The sequence below is a fragment of the Hyaena hyaena genome, unplaced genomic scaffold (genome assembly GCF_003009895.1).
Source record: "Hyaena hyaena isolate Hyena2069 unplaced genomic scaffold, ASM300989v1 scaffold_298, whole genome shotgun sequence".
In the NCBI taxonomy this organism is placed as follows: domain Eukaryota; kingdom Metazoa; phylum Chordata; class Mammalia; order Carnivora; family Hyaenidae; genus Hyaena; species Hyaena hyaena.
Genome location: NW_024080927.1, coordinates 1,141,875 through 1,161,439, shown reverse-complemented (window position 1 = coordinate 1,161,439; position 19,565 = coordinate 1,141,875). Strand labels below are relative to the sequence as shown.

At 42.0% G+C, this 19,565-nt stretch overlaps 1 long non-coding RNA gene across 1 annotated transcript; it reads left to right on the top strand.

The window, feature by feature from the left end:
- The first annotated feature begins 1,726 nt into the window (after positions 1–1,726).
- On the top strand, positions 1,727–8,597 carry LOC120241912. Its single transcript, XR_005530983.1, has 4 exons — positions 1,727–1,785; positions 6,651–6,770; positions 7,548–7,697; positions 8,320–8,597. It is a non-coding gene; the product is annotated as an uncharacterized LOC120241912 (long non-coding RNA).
- The last annotated feature ends 10,968 nt before the right edge of the window (positions 8,598–19,565 follow it).

Sequence of the window (19,565 nt, the reverse complement as noted above, 5' to 3'; positions counted from 1 at the left end):
AGCCACCAACTTTGGCTCACAATCTGTGAGTTCGAGCTGTGGGTCGGGCTCTGTGCGGACAGCTCAGAGCCTGGAGACTGCTTCAGATTCTGTGTATGCCTCTCTCTGCCACTCATGCTCTCTCTCTCTCTCAAAAATGAATAAACATTTCAAAAATTTATTAAAAAATTAAAGAGAGAAATATATCCAGAAAAATGAAAGCATAAAATATTTAGAAGCAAAAGTATATGGGTATTTAACTAATTCTAAAAATTGATGACTTTCTAAGTATAAAGGGAAAAAAATAATATATCATAAAAATTAAAAGTTAAAAATGAATAAGTTAGAAAAAGACAAGACTTAGAATAAGTGGGATAGATGATATGTGAATATTCTTTTATATCAACTTTTATAAATCAGAGAAGTATTATAGAAAACAGGAAAATTGCATAAACAATTTATAGAAGGAAAATACAAATAGCCTAATGGCTACAAGCATGTGGAAAAAAATGTTCAGTCTCACAAAGGAAGGTCATTTTAAACCAATAAATACTAATTCACTAATAAATATGGTTAGGATTTGAAAATAGGAAAGCTTGGAGTACCTGGGTGGCTCAGTTTGCTGAGCGTTAAACTCTTGATTTCGGCTCAGGTCGTGATCTCACAGTCATGGGATTGAACCCCATGTTGGGCCCTGCATTGAGTCTGGAACCTGCTTGGGATTCTCTCTCTCTCTCTCTCTCTGTCTCTTCTTCTGCCCCTCTCCTATTCATGCTCTCTCTCAAAAGAAATAAACATTAAAAACAAATAAAATAAATAGAATGCTTAATGTCAATAAATGTATCATAAGACAGTCATTCTTATAAAGAATAAATTTGGTATGATCTTTAAAAAATTTTTTTTCATGTTTATTCATATTTGAGAGAGAAAGAGACAGAGCAGGAGAGGGAAAGGGTCAGAGAGGAGACAGAATCTGAAGCAGGTTCCGTCAGCACAGAGCCTAACGCGGGCCTTGATCATGACCTGAGCCAAAGTCAGACACTTAACTGACTGAGCCACTCAGATGCCCCTAAATTTGGTATGATATTTTGAAGAGCATTTTAGAAAAATTGATTGATTTTGAAACTGTTCAGATATGTTGATCCTGTGATCTATTTGTTATGGGTTGAATTGTTTCCATCCAAGAGATAAATTGAAGTCCTAACCCCTTGTACTTCAGAATGTAACCTTATTTAGAAATAAGGTCACCGCAGATGTAATTAGCAAGATGGAGTCATGCTGGAATCGGAAGGGTTATTAATTCAATAGGATTAGTGTCTTATGAGGAGGGAGAATACCATGTGAACACAAATGCTGTGTGGCTGTGGAGGCAGAGGCTGGAGTTATTTATCTACAATAGCCCTGCCCCTTGGCTGTGGAGGGTATGTTCCCAGATCCCCTGTGCATGCCTGACATGGCAGGTAGTATCAAACCTCATAAAAGCTATGTTTTTTCCTCGGCATACATACCTATAATAAAGTTTAATTTACAGATTAGGCACAGTAAGAGATTAACAACAAAGATTAATAACAAAATAGAATAATTATAACAACGTACTATAATAAAAGTTACACGAATGTGGTTTCTCTCAAAATACCTCATTGTAATCTACTCACCCTTCTTGTGATGATGTGAGATGATAAAATGCCTATGTGATGCGACAAAGTGAGGTGAATGACACAAGCATGTGACGCAATGCTAGGCCTCTGTGGACCTTCCCAGGACCCACAGGAGGACCATCTGCTTCCCACAGGGGGTTGACCGCAGGTAACTGAAACCACAGAAAGTGAAACTCTGGGGGCGCCTGGTTGGCTCAGTTGGTTAAGCGTCCGACTTTGGCTCAGGTCATGATCTCACGGTTCATGGGTTCGAGCCCCGCGTTGGGCTCTGTGCTGACAGCTAGCTCAGAGCCTGGAGCCTGCCTTCGGATTCTGTGTCTCCCTCATTCTCTGACCCTCCCCTGCTCATGCTGTCTCTGTCTTCTCTCTCAAAAATAAATTAAAAAAAAAAAAAGAAAAAAAAAGAAAGTGAAACTCTGGATAAGGGGGATTATAGTATCAGCCAAGGAATGCCAAGGATTGCCAGCAAACAACACAAGATAAAATTTAAAAAGCATGATAGAATCTACTACAGTTTTCAGAGGGAACAGGGCCCTGCTGACACCTTGAGTTTTGGACTGTGAGACAGTACATTTCTAATTTTAAGCTCCCCAGTTTGTGGTAGTCTGTTATGGCAGCCCTAAGAAAGTATGCACTATCCTTGGAAGAATTAATATGAATAAAAATATATGTTCAAGGATACTTACCCAGTTACTCACAATTACAAAAATTTAGAAGTGATCAGAATGTATAAACAATACCAGAATCATTAAAGGAAATATATTTAAAGGTAGAATATCATGGGGACAATAAAAATCATATTTTTGAAAATGTAGGTAAATGTTTTATAATATAATAGTGAGAAAGGGCAAGAAATAACAGCATATTCCATGTGATTTAAATTTTATTTTAAAGTTTTTTAAAAGTCCACCTATTTATTTTTGAGAGACAGAAAATGCATGCAGGGGAGGGGCAGAGAGAGGAAGAGAGAAGATTCCAAGCAGGCTCCACATCGCACGGTCAGTGCCAGACACGGGGTTCGAACTCACAAACCATAAGATCATGACCTGAGCTGAAATCAAGAGTCAGACGCTTAACTGACTAAGCCATCCAGGTGCCCCTAAAATTTTATTTTAAAAAATCATAAATTATAGGGGTCTCTGGGTGGCTCAGTTGGTTAAGTATACAACTCTTAATCTCAGCTCAGGTGTTGATCTCTGGATTATGGGTTCAAACCCTGCATTGAGCTGTATACTGGGCTCCATGCTGGATGTGGAGCTTACTTAAAAAAAATTAAAAAATAAAAATAAAACTCATAAATTACATATTTATAGGAAAAAAAAAAGCTGATGGTAAGGGTTCCTGGCTGGCTCAGTTGTTAGAACATGACTCTTGATCTCAAGCCTGACATTGGGAGTAGAGATTACTTAAAAATAAAATCTTAAAAAAGAGCTGGTGGTAAATTCTCTAAAGGGTTAATAGTGGTTACATTTTTTCTATAATTTTCTAAAGTTATAGCAAAGTATAGATGTTAGAAATGTCAGAAAAAGACAGTATATATAAATTTGATGGTCTCAGGAGCAAAGAAAAAGAATAGTAATTTGCCTATTTACCAAGATCTATATAATGTACTTGGCATATACAGTTTTATTTAATTATTGCCCCAATCCCCGGAGGACCAGGAGGCTTCAGTAAGTCATTCCAGTAACATCGGTAGTAACAGACAGAACCAAGTTATGTATCCAGGTTTCCTAATTCCAAATTCTGTGTTATTATCCATTCTATGTTGCCATATACCATTCACATTTTTTTAATTTTAATTTTTTAATTTTAATTTTTTGGGGGTCTTCTTATCCCTTTTTTTTAATAGTTTATTATCCAGTTGGTTTCCATATAACACCCAATGCTCATCCCAGCAAGTGCCCTCTTCCATCCCTATCACCTACCATTCACATTTTTGACCCTAGACTTGGACTCCTAAAAAGGTACCCTAAACACATAATAAAACAAAACAAAACAAAACAAAACACCCCACTATATAGGGCAATGTTAGAAAAGAGAATTATTTGAAACAATGTAATTGTCTAACAATAGAAGAAGATAGTATGATTCACCTTCATAATGGATTATCATAGACTTTATAAAAGATAATGGATACTCTATGGATATGAAAAAATATTTCAGACACAATATTTAGTAAAAGAAAAGCAGAATATGGAGTAGTTATATTCATTGCACAAAATATGTATGTATAGGAATGCAATTGAGAGTAGCTGTAGACTGTGGCTGTAACAGACTGGGTACAATTTTCTTTGTCTCAGAATTGTTTAGTTTTTAGAAAATTATCTGAAGGATGCCTGGGTGGCTCAATTAGTTGAGTGTCTGACTTCAGCTTGGGTCATGATTTCCTGGTTCATGAGTTCGAGCCCCACATTGGGGTACAGAGCCTGCTTGGGATTTTCTCTCCTCTTCTCTCTCTGCCCCGTCCGTCCCTTCCTTTCTCTCAAAATAAATAAATAAACTTAAAAAATAAAAAAATAAAAAATTATCTGAAGAGTTTTATCAAATAATCACCTTCTCAAAACACTGGCTCCAGTCCATTTCTTTCTTCACCGGCAACTCTTCTGCTCAGAACAGTTTTCCATTTAGTGTTTGCTTCTGTTCAGCTCCACAGCATGAGCTCTTGCCACTCATATTCATGTGAACAAGGCTGACCCAAATAGAAATTAGACTTTCCCAGAAGTCACTTGACCATTTCACATCCATGCTGTGCTGTGACAGTGTTGAGCTGCACATTATATTGAAGAATTTGTCTTCCTTTTTTTTTTTTTGCAAAATAGGGTCTCCCCCACACCATTGTAACAGTATTCCTTTGAGCATAACTGTAAACTTTATACACCTGTAACCTTTATATACTGCCACTGGCCACAGGGTTTCTCAACATCAGCATTATTGACAAGTGGGCTCAGATAACTCTTTGCTATGTCTTGTGCATTATAGGATGTTTAGCAATATCTCTCACCTCTTATTACTAGATGTCAGTAGTATCTCCTCCCGAAAGTGTGACAAACAAAGACATCTTCAGATATTGCCAAATGATCCCTGGGGCTGGGGGGCAAACTCTTGGTTGAGAACCACTGGCCTGAAGGAACGTCAGTGGCTTAAGGTGCAAACCTGTAGTCGGCCAGTTATGCCCTGATTTTACCACCAGAGGTCTCCCTAGACCCCATTATGGTTCTAATCTGGAAAATCAGGGCTATGGCCACCACCAAATATATTAATTTCATGACCTAGTGGGTGGTGACAGCAAAGGGTTTACAAACAAAAGCATTTGATCAATCTCCTGTGCAGAAGAATTCTAAATAATATAGATATTCCATTCTAAAGGAAGGGAGTATAAATCCCAAAAGTGTGGGCTATATGTAGTGACTTCCTGCCAAAGATTATAATATTGAAAGGGGAGTGGGGAGTACTAACTGTGGAGAAACCTGACAAACATGACCTCAACCAGCTGTTTGAGGTCAACATCAGCACTGATAAATTATATTGATAGTATGTCCCTTGATATGATGTGATAAAAATGGCACTTTACCTCCATAATAACCCTCCTCCCCAAACCACATAACCTCAGGCTGATCATGAGAAAAGTATCAGACAAATTCAAATAGAAGGGCATCCTACAAAGTTCCTGACCAGAACTCCTCAAAGCTGTCAAGGGCATTAAAAACAAGGAAAGTATGAGAAATCATCACAGTCAAGAGGAGCTTGGAGACATGACAACTAAATATAAGATAGTCTCCTGGATGAGATTCTGGGACAGAAAAGTACATTAGGTAAAAATTAAGGAAATCTGAATAACTATGAACTTAAGTTAATTAAAAAGTATCAATATTGGCTCATTAAATTGTAACAAATGTACCATACTAATATGAAATGGTAATAAAAGGAAATTGCATGCAGGGGCAGGATTATATGAAAACTCTGTACTCAGCTTAATTTTTCTATAAATCTAAAACTGCTCAAAATTAAGTCTTTTAATTAAAAATTTTTTATAGTTTATTTATTTTTGAGACAGAGAGAGACAGAGAGGGGAGGGTCAGAGAGAGAGGGAAACACAGAATCTGAAACAGGCTCCAGGCTCTGAGCTAGCTGGCAGCACAGAACCCAATGCGGGGCTCGAACCCATGAACCACGAGATCATGACCTGAGCCGAAGTCCGACGCTCAACCTGCTCAACCGACTGAGTCACCCAGGCGTGCCTCTTTTAATTTTTTAAAAAGCATCTGATCAAGCACTGTTCTGATAAAAGAAACGAAAAGTTTTGAAAATGGTGCATTTGCTAGGATTCTGATGTCTGTTCTAAAAGGAATCATTTGGTGACTGTGATTAGAAATGCCACCATCATGAACCAATCAAGCCCCTCACTTCATGCAGCAGTATCTGGTAAGAAAGGCAGAGACTGATACCAAAGACAACTTAATGGAATAAAGGAGCTTAAATACTTAACAAAATTCTTGGAGATTATTTCTATATTAACAAGTAGGTAAATGTGGCATAATCGTATAATAAGACTATCAATTCTCATTATATATTATATCTCATTGATACATACCCTTTTGAAGTTGGTACTATATCCCAGTACTGTATTCAACTGAGAAAGACTGAGTCTCAAAAAGATTTGCTCAAGATCATAGACCTAATAAGTAGCAAAACTAAAACTCAAATTTTTATGTCTGATATTAAAGTCTTTGCTTTTGACTCCTGTGCATTCTTTTCTGATTGTATTTGGCAGCTGAGGTTATTAACCTTCACTGTAGAGTAACTATTGCATAATTAAAAGAGTGCTGAGCAAAAAACAGAAGTCTGGGTCCTCAGTCAGCTCAGAATATCAATTTCCTTAACCAAAAAATTATGGATAATAATCACCTGCTTACCTCACTGGGTTGTTTAAAGAGTCGAGTGAAATCTATGAGAAAATGACTTGCAACCTGTGAAGTGTGGCGTTGTATCATTAACACGTATTTACTTTTGTAGCTTTTTGCAAATATGTCTGTAAGCTGATTGCAAAATGGGATGTGAGCAGATGATTGAGGGGAGTTTCAGAGCAGGAGGCTTACAAGAGAATTGTGTCAGCTTCAAATCCTCCCTCTGAAAGTAAGATCTCAAGTCTGTGGCCTTCATCACTGACTGCACTTCTCACCGGGGAGCTTTCAAAGGCATCCAGGCCTACGTTGTTCGGTCCCAGACCAATTAAATTACAATTGCTAGGGGTGGGGCACAGTCAGTGTTATGTTTAAAAAACTCTCCCGATGATTCTAATATGCCACGGAGGCTGAGAACTGCCATCCTAATTGATCTAAAGGCAGCCCAGTTCCATGGGGCCCACCATACCCTTTCTGCACAGGCTGCTCCTCACTCCTGGAAATTGCTAGAGTTGGAAAATTGCCATCAGGCAGTGAGGCTAAAATAAAAGTCTGGTCAGCCACGCTGCTAGGACAGCTGATGATATTGTTATTTGACTAAAGGAAATGGAGCTATTTCAGTTTCATTCAAAGAAGGAAGTGTCCAGTCGTGGGAGGGAGAGTGCCACAGAGGCTGGCTAAGCAATTATTTAGCGCCCTGCCACAATCGCCAGCCAGGATAGCAGAGGGGCTGCTCTGAGCCTTTGTAAACTTGGCTCTGCAGGTTAGTTTATCTTGGCTGTCATGTTGTCTGAAGAGCCCTTGTAGGGATCCTGGGCCTTGCTGCCTGTCAGACCAAAGCAACAATCAGCTTACAAATTAGTGTATTCAGTTCAAAACCTGAGGCCATAGAAGAAAAAGCTGTTGAACAAGAATAACCTTAAGTGTGCTACAGAGTTAATGTAATTCAGAGCTAGAAACCCCCTTCTTTTAGAAACAGGCCCAGTTTCCTAAATATATTGCTCTGTAGGGCCTCCAGTGAAAGAATTTTGAGGACAGCACTGGCAAGAGAGAGTACCAAGATGGAGAAGTCACCTGGGGGAACTGACGGTCCCTGTTGTCTAGGGTCTGGACATCACCTTGACAAATCCAGGAACTCATCATGTCAGAACACTCAGAGGTGAGCAGTCTCTTAGGGATAAACCCACATGAACCAAGCTCACAAGAAGTCCAAGCCTGAATTACACAATGACTAGACATTAACATTGGGTGGTACATTCTCTACCTGTAGGAAAGGTAACATGGGGAACCACATTTGAACCATAAATTAAACCTGAAAATCAAGGATATAATTGAGAAATTAGTTAGGCTATCATAAAAGATGGTACATTCAAACTATAGTAGCTGGATTCATTCAGGCTCTCTGTAGGGGTGACCTGTTAAGTAGGATGAAATACTGGGCACCCTCTGTCGAGATTGCGTTGGAGAGTAACTGACAAATTCTTGCTCTTTGGGGTCACTTTTTCAAACCAGGTGTCACCAAACTTCTCTGGTTGTGTGTTCCTAGCAGGGAAACAAAAATAAAAATAAATTGTAAATCCATTTTTCAAATCATCTGCAGATCATTCTGATTTTTTTTTTTTTTTGGTATCATCTTCTTGTCAGACCTGACAAGAATGTTATTGCTTTTACTGAATAACATAGCTGTCAGCTTATATTAAAGGTAAGAGAAATGTCAGTCCTACCATTTTATTATTTGCTTGTGTTTTCATTATTATCTTTAACTTGTGGTTTCTTTCCAGGAATGTTGTTAAACCCTTGTCCATTTTGTGAGAGTTAACTAAGTGAAAACTGATACTGTACCATGATATAATCTATAAGTCCACTGAAGAGGGCTTATAAACTGCAAGATGCCATATTGTGTGCTGAAAGGTGAGCACGAGTGAGTGGCCATGGTCAACCTCCAGGTGTGGAATTCCCATTCTTCACTGGGACACTTCAGTAATGAATGAGGCTATTCTTCAGACAACGTATAATACAATGCATTCACTCAGAATCTAGAATATTTTATAGCTTTGGATACGATACGATATAATACAATACAATACAATACAATACAATACAATAGTTCTTAGAAATTAGGCCCTTAATCCATAATTGGACATGGGCAGCCCTACATCTCTGTCTCCTTGTTTGCTGACTAGGTGAGTCTTTGTGTAGATATTCAATCTTTTTCATCATATTTTTATTCTCTTTATTGTTATGTCCTGAGGGGGACTTTATCTGAAGTTTTGGGGGGTGCCTATAAGAACTGCTCTAGAAGAACCACAAAATGAGAATGAGGGAGGCATAGTTACCACATCTTACTATCAGGAAAATGGTTTTATTTAAATCCAGAAGCAAAACAAATAAACACAGAGTTAATTTAGTTGAAGGGATCAGGAGGAACTAGTTTCATACCTTTCTCTTCAGAGACTTCACCTACAGGGCTTCCCAGGAATGGGAAGCCTTCCATAGAGTTTGAAAATTACAGCCCTAGAACATTAAAAAACTGGTTAAGTTGGAATTTTGCTATAATCAGTGCAGTGTTATAGGTAAGCCTGCAGGAACTAGAGACAAAGGAGATCTCATGTACAGTATATCTGCAATGAATTAAGAATTTAAAAAATTCTGTTCATAGCAGCACTCTCCACAATAGCTAAAATGTGGAAAGAGCCTAAGTGTCCATCAACGGACGAATGGATCAAGAAGATGTGGTTTATCTATACCATGGAATACTACATGGCAATGAGAAACAATGAAATCTGGCCATGTGTAGCAACATGGATGGACCTTGAGGGTGTTATGCTGAGCGAAATAAGTCAGGCAGAGAAGGACAAATATCATATGTTTGCACGTATAGGAGGATTAGGAGGAACTTGACGGAGGACCAAGGGGGAGAAGAAGGGCGGAAATGGTGGGGGAAAGGGAGAGAGGCAAACCATGAGAGACTCTTGAATGCTGACAAAAACTGAGGACTGATGGATGTGGGGGGGAGGGGGGGTGGGCATGGAGGAGGGCACTTTGGGGATGAGCACTGAGTGTTATGTGGAAACTAATTTGACAATAAACTATTTGTAAAAAATAAAATAAAATAAAATAAAATACAAAAAATTAAAAAAAAAAAAGAATTTGGACTCTATAGTTAGACAGTGTGTGTTGTTCTTTTCATTTCCTCCATAGAGAACTTAATTTTATTTTTAATTTTTTTAAAGTTTATTTTTGAAAGAAAGAAAGAGAGAAAAAGAGAAAGAGAGACAGAGAGAGACCAGGGGAGGGGCAGAGAGAGAGAGAGAGAGATAGAGAGAGAATCCGAAGCAGGCTCTGTGCCGACAGCAGAGAACCTGATGTGGGGCTTGAACTCAGGAACTGTGAGATCATGACTTGCACTGAAGTCTGATACTTAACTGACAGAGCCACCCAGGTGCCCCAGTTTTATTTTTTAATAAGTAATACATACATGCAATACTAAATGATTAGTTTCCTTCCCATTCTTAACCCTCCTTCCCCTAGTTCTTCCTAGCAGCAGCCACAGATACAAGCTTCTTGAGCATTCCCCTGGGTAGTAAAGGCATATTCAAGCACACTTGTATATATACTACATGTAAATATATATTTTAAAACAAGTAGTGGCAGGGACAACTGGGTGGCTCAGTCAGTTGGGCGTTCAACTTTTGATTTCGGTTCACATCATTAACTCATGGATCATGAATTTGAGCCTCACATCGGGCTCTGTGCTGACAGTGCAGATCTGCTTGGGATTCTCTCTTTCCCTCTCTCTTTGCCCCTCCTCTGCTCATGCATGTGTGCTCTCTCTCAAAAAAAAAATAAACTTAAAAAGCAAAACAAAATAAAAAACCCGCCAAAAACAAATGGTGGCATACTTTGTACAATTGTTCTTTACTGTGCTTTTTTAAAAAATTAATTCCTGGAAATGGTTCACTCTTCATTCATTCAACACATAATTATTGAACATTGTGATAGACTGAAATATTGTTCTCTTCTCCTTATGATAGGGTTATACATTCTGCTCTCTGCCCTTTGACTTTGGAGACTCTTCCAGTTAGAGAAGGTATAAAATACTTCTCTTCTCTCTTGACTTTGGATTTGGCCTTGTTTTCTGGCCAATGGATTGTGGGTAGAAGTGACAGTGTGTCATTCTAAGTAGAGGCTTTAAGGGGTATCATATATTATCATGTCCTTCTTGAAATTACAGTGGCCCCCAAATGAACAGATACTAGAAGCCAATCTAAACGTAACCTGTGACCCTCAGCCTACAGCACTGCTACCATAGCTGCCCTACATATCCATGAGGGAAAAAGAAATATGTTTTTGTATAAGTCATTGATATTTTGGGGTCACTTGTTATCACACCCAGGAGAAATTAAGGCTACTATGTGCTCAAACACTATTCTAGGTCCTTAGGTTCATTAGGGAACCAGACAAAGATCCTCACCCTCATGGAGGACCCACATACAGACTTGCCTTTTTTAATGGCTGCATAGTATTCCTTTGTATAGAGGTGTTGCAATTTATTCAACCTGTCCTTTATTTTTTAAGTTAATTTATTTATTGGGGGGGGGAGGGGCAGATTCTAAGAGAGAGAAGAGAATCCCAAGCAGGCTCTGTGCTATTAGCATGGAGCATAACTCGGAGCTTGAACTCACAAACTGTGAGATCATGACTTAAGCCCAAATCAAGAGCTGGACACTTAATCAACTGAGCCACCCAGGTGCCCCTCAACCAGTCCTTTAGTGATGGATTTATATTATCTCAAAGCATCAGTCTCAAAAGTTGAAAAGCGTCTTTCTAACATAAATGCATAGAAAGTACATATTCAAGTCTTATTTAATTTATGATGAAGAACCCACCAGGATGACAAAGTTGGTTTGAAAGAGAGTATAAAATTTGAAAAATATTCAATGGATAAAAAAATTATGAAATGAAATTGTTAATTTTTTAAATGTTTTATTTATTTTTGAGATAGAGATAGAGACAGAGTGAGCAGGGGAGGGTCAGAGAGAGAGGGAGACACAGAATCTGAAGCAGGCTCCAAGCTCTGAGCTAGCTGTCAGCACAGAGCCCGACACAGGGCTTGAACCCAGGAACCAGGAGATCATGACCTGAGCCAAAGTCGGACGCTTAACCGACTGAGCCACCCAGGTGTCCCTAAAATTGTTAATTTTGATACAAAACTGGCTAATGGCCTATAGGGTAAACATAATTTTTGAGATTTTCTTCTACTGGACAGAAAAAAAAAATCATTCCCCATTGTCAGTTTGAGAGAGTTGTAAAATGTCTGGGCATTTACAATCAACGGCAAAGTTACATTCCCCAGAGACAGTTTCTGCTAATACTAACAATGCTACAATATCTTTTTATATTCATTTTTGTGTGCATGTGTGAGCATATCTTAAGGATAAGTTTCTAGAAGTGAAACTTCTGAGTATATTAATTTCTACTTTTGAGAGAGGTTACCAAATTGCCCTTTATAGAAATCATACCAATTTACCTTATTTCAAACAACGTATGAATGGCTATTTCTTCATATCTTTTCTAATGCAATGTTATCTAACCTTTTGCTACCTGCCAATCTGATAGGAGAAAAATAGCACCTCATTACAATTTTAATTTAAATTTTTTTCTTATTATTGCTATGATTGAATATTTTCTTCATATCTTTAGAAGTTATTTCTTTTTCCTCTACCATGAATTGTCACTTCATATCTTTGCCATCAGAAAAAACGAGCCCTTATCTGTCATGTGTTCCAAATTCTTTTTCAGTTTCAGACATATTCTTAATCCTACTTACTAGCTATTTACTATTTATTGGCTGTGTGACCTTGGGCAAATTAATTAACATCTCTGAGCTTAAATTTACTCATCTGTAAAATAAGGATAATAATAGTCCTCAATCCCATATTTGAAATTCTGGGATAGAGGTTTTTTAAAATATTTTTTTAAATGTTTATTTAGTTTTGAGAGAGGGAGAGAGATTGACAGAGTGTGAGTGGGGGAGGGGCAGAGAGAGCCAGAGACAGAATCCAAAGCAGTCTCCAGGCTCTGAACCATCAGCACAGAACACGACGCAGAGCTCAAACTCATGAACTGTGAGATCATGACCCGGGCTGAAGTCAGACATTTAACTGACTAAACTGCCCAGGAGCTCTGGGATAGAGATGTTTTAAATTTTAGGAGCGTTCAGTGTGCATACATGGTATGTAATGCAAAATCCCAGGGAGTGGGAGCTCTTCAAGCATTAGTATTCCTATAATAAACATATGAATATACTAGATGGGATTAATAAAGCCTGTGAATGACCTCATGTCAGTTGAAGTTTGCCATCAAATGAGCTGCATATTTTTTTTTTCTTAGAAAGTGGAGCTTGGGAAAATTTGCCATGGTTTATTATATCTGTTGAAAGTTAAAAATTGTGCAGAAGAGAGACACCTCCATGGTACTGTAACTGATTGGGAGATATATCTATTAATTAGACAAATATTGAGACTAGCCCACATGGGAAGGACTGGGTACCAAAAGATACTCAATGAGAATGCTATTAGTAGCTTGTGAAAATCAAGTAGGGAAAATATAATTGCTTGTATTCTGTCCATTTTTTTTACCCTACAGATTTTAGAATACTACTGCTCTGCTTTTGTTCTATATGAGCTCTGTCAAACTCTTTTGATTTTGGATTTCGAACTGTGCTTAAGGTGACCTGTGGTATCTTCCTCCATAAGGTTGTTGTGAAGATTGGATTAAATTAAACAATGCATGTAAAGTGCATTTACCAGCTCCCAGAACATAGGAAGAGCAAGATAAATATTATTGTTGTTTTTAAGATGGAAGCGCTCAGCTCTTATAATTCTTGTTTCCAGGCCCTTTAGCTTGGCAAAGGGTTTTGCTTTGTTTGATGTTCAGATACATTTCCTTGTAAAGGTGACTGAGAAATTTGAAGAGAAGAGGAGAGAAGCATTTTTATTCTTTGATGGTAGGGAATAAAGGGAATGAATGTACTTTGAAGCCAGATAAGTCAGGGTTCAGATTCCATAAGATCAGCAAAAAAAAAAAAAAAAAAAAAAAAGAGAGAGAGAGAGAGAGAGAGAAAATTACCTATCTTCCAGGTTGCTTTGAGGATTAAATACAACTAGATAGAATAGAAACTGCTCTGTACACAATATGTGCTCAATAAATAATGGCAGTTTTTTGTTAGGGTATGTTCAGGAGGGCTGGGGTACAACACTTACCCATTTACAGTCTGAAAAGCATATAATCAGCCACTTTCATGGCTGAAAATGAAGGACTTGGACAAAGATCAGAGAAAGCATTTATTGTACATAAAGAAACAAAGCACTGTTACCATGATCTGTTCACAAGAAGATGGCACCAGGCCCTCCTCTGTGATGTAATGTTATGGGACTTCACTTGTGGGGGTAGGGGGACTAGAATGAAGTGTGGGATGAGCAACTTCCCCTCCCCACACCGGCAAAGGGCAATGTTTTCCCAGGTGATACGGTAGTATGCGAGCTTGTAGCCTTTAGCCTCCAGGAACTTTCTATTGTACTGTGATTTTATTTTTATTATTTTATTTTATTTTATTTTATTTTATTTCATAGTTTATTGTCAAGTTGGTTTCCATATAACACCCAGTGCTCATCCCAACAAGTGCCCTCCCCCATGCCCATCACCCCCCTTCCCCTCTCCCCCACCCCCATCAGCCCTCAGTTTGTTCTCAGTTTGTTGTACTGTGATTTTAAAATGTAGGTTGCCCCTGGTACTATAGGATACCCTGAAGTTACAGGTTTAATGTTATATGACAAAGGAAGACTGCTATCTGTTGATCAGTATAGTCTGAGGACCGGTGCCATCCATTCCTGCTTGGATCCCTGCTGGATTCAATTCAGATATAAACCTTGACAGAGGGCCTACCATGTGCCAGGGGCTGAAAATACAAAGACATCTGATAAGGTTCCAGCCCAGGAGGGACTGGCAGAAGGGATGGATAACTGGTAACTCCTACTAGGGAGTGGGGAGTGTTGAGTGATATAATAGAGCCACGAATAAAGTGCCGTGAAGGTACTGAGGAGAAAAAGAATGACTTCTTCCAGGGAGGTTAAGGGAAACTCCTCCAAAGGAGTGACATTTGATCTGATCTTTGGACTGAGTCATTAAGCAAAAAGGCTTTGAGGTGGAATGATGAAAAGAAAAAGCTGAGGGGGAAGGTGGGGGGTTAAGGAGGTAATACCATTCTAAGTGAAAGAAACTGCAGTGACAAAGATGTGAGGCTGTAGACATATTCATTCATTTGTTCAGTTAGTTATTGAACAAACAAATATTGGTTGAGTGTCAGACACTCTTTGTGGAACAATAGGAATACAACAGGAAGCAAGACAGACAAGGTCCTTGATGCTGTCATGGAGTTTATACTTTAGAGCTGGGTCAGACAGAAACAGAAGACGAATAAATAAATGAGCAAGGTAATTTCAGAGAGTTATATGTGTTATGAAGAAAATAAGGTGGGAGAAGGCATGATAGAGAGTACCTTGAGGGTGTGTGTGTGGAATGAAGATTGGAAGATTGGGTAGTGGCTGGGGGGGGTGGGGGGTGGGGGGGTGTCTCTCTGGAAGAGGCATTTGACCTGGGAACCAAGTGGCAAGGAGGCAGCCTTCTGGGGCAAAGTATTTCTGGTGGAGAGAACAGCAAATAAAAATACTATAACAGGACTAGATCTGGTGTATTTGAGGAACAGAAAGGCAGCCATCTTGACTGCGGAAGGCATGGAGCACCATGAGCAAAGGAGCCATAGGGGAAGACAAGAGAGGTTGGCAGGCTCGTTAGTAGGGCCTCCTGGATCAATGTAAGGAGTTTGTTTTGAAAAAGTACCATTTGGGGGTGCCTGGGTAGCTCAGTTGGTTAAGCGGTTAAGCGTCTGACTTCAGCTCACGTCATGATCTCATGTTCGTGGGTTCAAGCCCCGCATCAGGCTCTGTGCTGTCAGCTCAGAGCCTGGAGCCTGCTTCAGATTCTGTGTCTCCCTCTCTCTCTGCCCCTCCCCCTCTCATGCTCTGTCTCCCTCTATCTCAAAAATAAATGAAACATTAAAAAAAAATAAAAAAGAAAAAGTACCATTTGGTGTTGTATAGAGAATGGATTGGAAGCAGGGAGATCAGCTGTTGGTTATTCTAGGCAAGAGATGTGGGTGGCTCCAACCAGGGTGATAGAGCAGAGCAAATATATGTTTTTGAGGTAGAGCTGACAAGACCTGCTGTTGGATTGGTGTGGGGATCAAGGAAAGGAACATTTAAACATATCAAATACAATGATGTGGATATGACAACAGGGAGAACATGGGATTGGAGGGGATGCTGGAAAAGAATGGCTGCTAAGGCTTTGGGAATGAATGAATTTGGCCTCACGCAGAGGAGACAAGGGGTACTGGGCCATTGACAAAGCCAGGCTGATAACCTGTCTGGGAAGCCAGGAATATCTCAAAATTTTATTGCCCAGGATTTTTTTTTTTTTAAAAGAGCTCTTTGGTAAAATCTGAACAAATTTATGTCTTTCCCTACATTCTCTCCATCTAATTTTTTGCCCTACAGGATAAATATCTATCTATTCTCACACATTCTCCATTGGCCCCAGCTTCTTTCCAGGGTAAAGTTTTTAGAATAGTACCATCCAAGTCAAGCAGGAAGTTCTGCATGTAATAGGCACTGAGTATATGTGTACAGAGGGGGCAGTTAGAGGTGTTTGTTTTCAGTGATGGACAGAAGTCACCTGTACTGCTTTGTTCCACTTCTACCTTAATGCTTAGCAACTCACCATGTTTGGCCCTCTTGACTGAGAAGAGGCATGATCAGGCTTATTAAATATTTTTTTGTTGCCTTTAGCTGGCTGACTGGTTCTATTGTGTCCTGGTCCTACTGTCCAGTTCCCTTCTCCAGTCCCCTGCATACACACAGCAGGCCTGCAGGGGTCCTCAGATCTCCCTCTGAACCACTGCACCGAGCTTGTCCTCCTTAGCTAACATTATCTTTTATTTAAACAGAAACAGTAGCCACCAATCTTGTTATATAACATCCCAGGATCCTAGGGTGTTAAACTAACGCAGCATCTACTGTCGGGGAGTGTTGATCCGGCAACACAAAAATTCACTAGAATATTGCTGAAACATTGTAACAAGTTTGACTTCCTGGCCTTAGGGAGAGTTTTGGAGGGGCAGGGACTTTAGAAATCAGGCTATCCCAATCTTTGTTTTCAACTGTGAAAAGAAGGCCTAGAGAGAGACAAAGAAATTTGCCAGGGGGCACATAGGGGCTAGAAATCAAGCTCTTGATGATCTAAAGAATCCATCACATTTTAGATAAAGGATTAAGTGTTAAACCTTTCTTGTCTGTGACTCTTTCTTATCCGAAAAGGTTTGTGGGGTTTTTTTTTTTTTTCAGCTTTAGGCTTTCCAAGTTTGTCAAATGTGAACAGTGACAGTGACCTGGTACTCTAGCTTACGCACCCAAACTGCAAACTTGAGACTGATACACATGTATGATGCTGATGAATTTGAGGGTTTTGTTGTTGTTGTTTTTACATTTTACATCCTGACGTTAGGACTGGACTCACATCCAACCATACAAGGTATATTAAATGAACACAATAGGGATGCGATGTATAGTAACTGAACCAAACATATTTTAAAGACAGCTGGATGGAGTTGCAGGCGAAGTTAGAGCCACTTGGGGATCTACCCCAGCAACATTCTCAGTTTATGTCCGAGCCAGTATATGAAGGGGAGTTGAAGTCAGCGGTATCTCCAGAGGCATCTCACATCCTGAGAGCTGCTCAATAAAACACGGGGTTTCCTACTGCTCTCTGGGGAATTGCAGAACCTTAGTGGAGAAGTGAAAAGGCTAGGCTGCTCTCTTCCCCTGACCCCTGCCAGCATTCTTTCTCAAACTGACCTGTTTTCCTGCAGGGAGACTGGCCCACTCCACCCACCTGGTGCCTTCCTGGATTTCCAGACTGCCTGGGCTTATTTTTTAACCTTCTCTTCCTTGAAAAGCACCACTCCACTGATCCAGAACGCGGGCTCCTCCCTCTGTTCACCGACCATTCCACTTTTGTGGGCTAGCCATCCGCATTTCCCTTCAGAAGCTTTGGAAAATCGGCAGCAATAGGAGCTGGGTGCCTTCCAAATCCCCTACCACATCTTTCCTACTTTTAATTCGCTGAAATTACTAGCAGAGAGAAGTGGAGAAATGACTTGCTTCTGAGCAGGGACTGGGCTGGGTTGGCATTATCTTATTAAATGCAACAGAACCGGGTCCTGAGGACGTCTTCAGGTCACTTAGGCTCCGAGTAAGAGGCGGCTAAGGTGTAAGGAGCGGGTTACAGTCTTGCCCCTACAGGTCCTAGACAGCTTGCCCACTCCCATCCCTAGGTGCTAGGAATCCCAGCCTTGATCTGCGGACAAACCCCTAACGCAAATAGAGTTTCCCCCGACCCCCGGCACTGAAAGCCCATCATCCCCATTTCTCTCTCTGTTCCTCCGGCCAGTGGCCCAGCTCAGCCAGGCTCCGGGGCTCAGCCGCCGCGGGCCAGACCCGGCACTCTGCACTCCCCGCACCCCAGCCCGGCCAGCGCTGAGGGGTGGGGGGCGGAGGTTGGGGAAGCGGGGGGCGGAGTTCCGTCCTTCGCTGATTGGCTCGGGGCGGATGGGCTGCGGCCGTGCCGAGCCAACCCGCGGCGTGTTGCTATGTGCTAAGGCTAGGGGATAGGCGCGGGGGCGCGTCCGTCACAGGGCAGCCCCCGGCCCCGACCCGGAGGGATGCGGAGTGGCGGCGGCGGCAGTGGCGGAGACTGTGGCTTTAAGAGCGCGCCCGGAGCCCGGGAGCCAGCCGGGCGGTCCTGTGCTGCTGCGCACCCCCGTGGAGCCGAGCCCTGCGCTGGCCGGACGGGGCAGCCTGCTGCCGGGTAAGCGATCCTGGAGCGCGGCGCGGGCCAGGCGCGCGTGGGCTTGGGGCACGCTGTCAGCGCGGGCTCCGGGCACCCGGCAGTGGGCACCGGTCCCGTGGCCCCTCCTGCCTGGCTCCCGCGGGGTGCCCGGCGCTCTGTGCCCTGCACCGTCGAGGCGAGGTCCGGCGTGGGGTCCCCGTGGGGGCGCGAGGGGCGGGAAGCGGGCCGCCGGGGCCACGTGATCGGTTTGTTTACAAACACTGCCGGGCCCCGGCGGCTGCCTGCCGGGAGACCCTTGGTGGCGCGGGTCCCCGGGTCGGGGAGGAGGAGTTGTGCGAGAAGCCGGGCAAGTCCAGGGTGCGCGTTTTGGAGGACGAGACTTGGACACCGGGTCGCTGCTTCTTTCTCAGCACAGTTTCTGCGCGTTCGGCCTCCGTAGGGGGCCAGGGGAGGGTGGGCTTGGGACGCTTTCTTTCTCGGGTGACGCTGGGTCTTCGCTGGAGACACTGGGTCCGGGGGCGCCGCCCCCGCGACCCCTGCTTGTGGGGGACTGGCCGCGCTCGAAACTCCCAGGAGCGCTTGGCCGGCCCTGGGCCGAGGTAACCGCAGCCGAGTTCCTGCCTGGCCGCTTCCCGGAGCCTCCCCACTGCCCTTGCCAAGGGGGTGGGCGCCGAGTTCTCTCCTGCCCGACGGAATGCAGGGGCCTCTCCAGCGAATACCTCCCAGGAACTGGCGCTGAGGGGCAGCCCCGACCTCTCACTGCTTCAAGTTCACCCTCCTTGGCCGCCGACCTCCTGGGTGTCTTTCTTTAGTCAAGTGGCGGCTTTTCTCCCGTTGGGGGTGGGGGAAACCACCTGTTCTTTCGGACCCAGCCCAGGAGACTGCCACCTCTGATTTCACTCTCAGCTTGCAAGCACTTAAAAAGCCAAGTGAGTGAGTACCCTCTGTTTTTTTGTTTGTTTGTTTGTTTTGTTTTGTTTTTTTCTCTTGCAAGTAGCTGACCCTCCCACAGCCCCACCGCAGTGAATGGCACACAAAACTGCTCCTGGGTTTTCTGGGG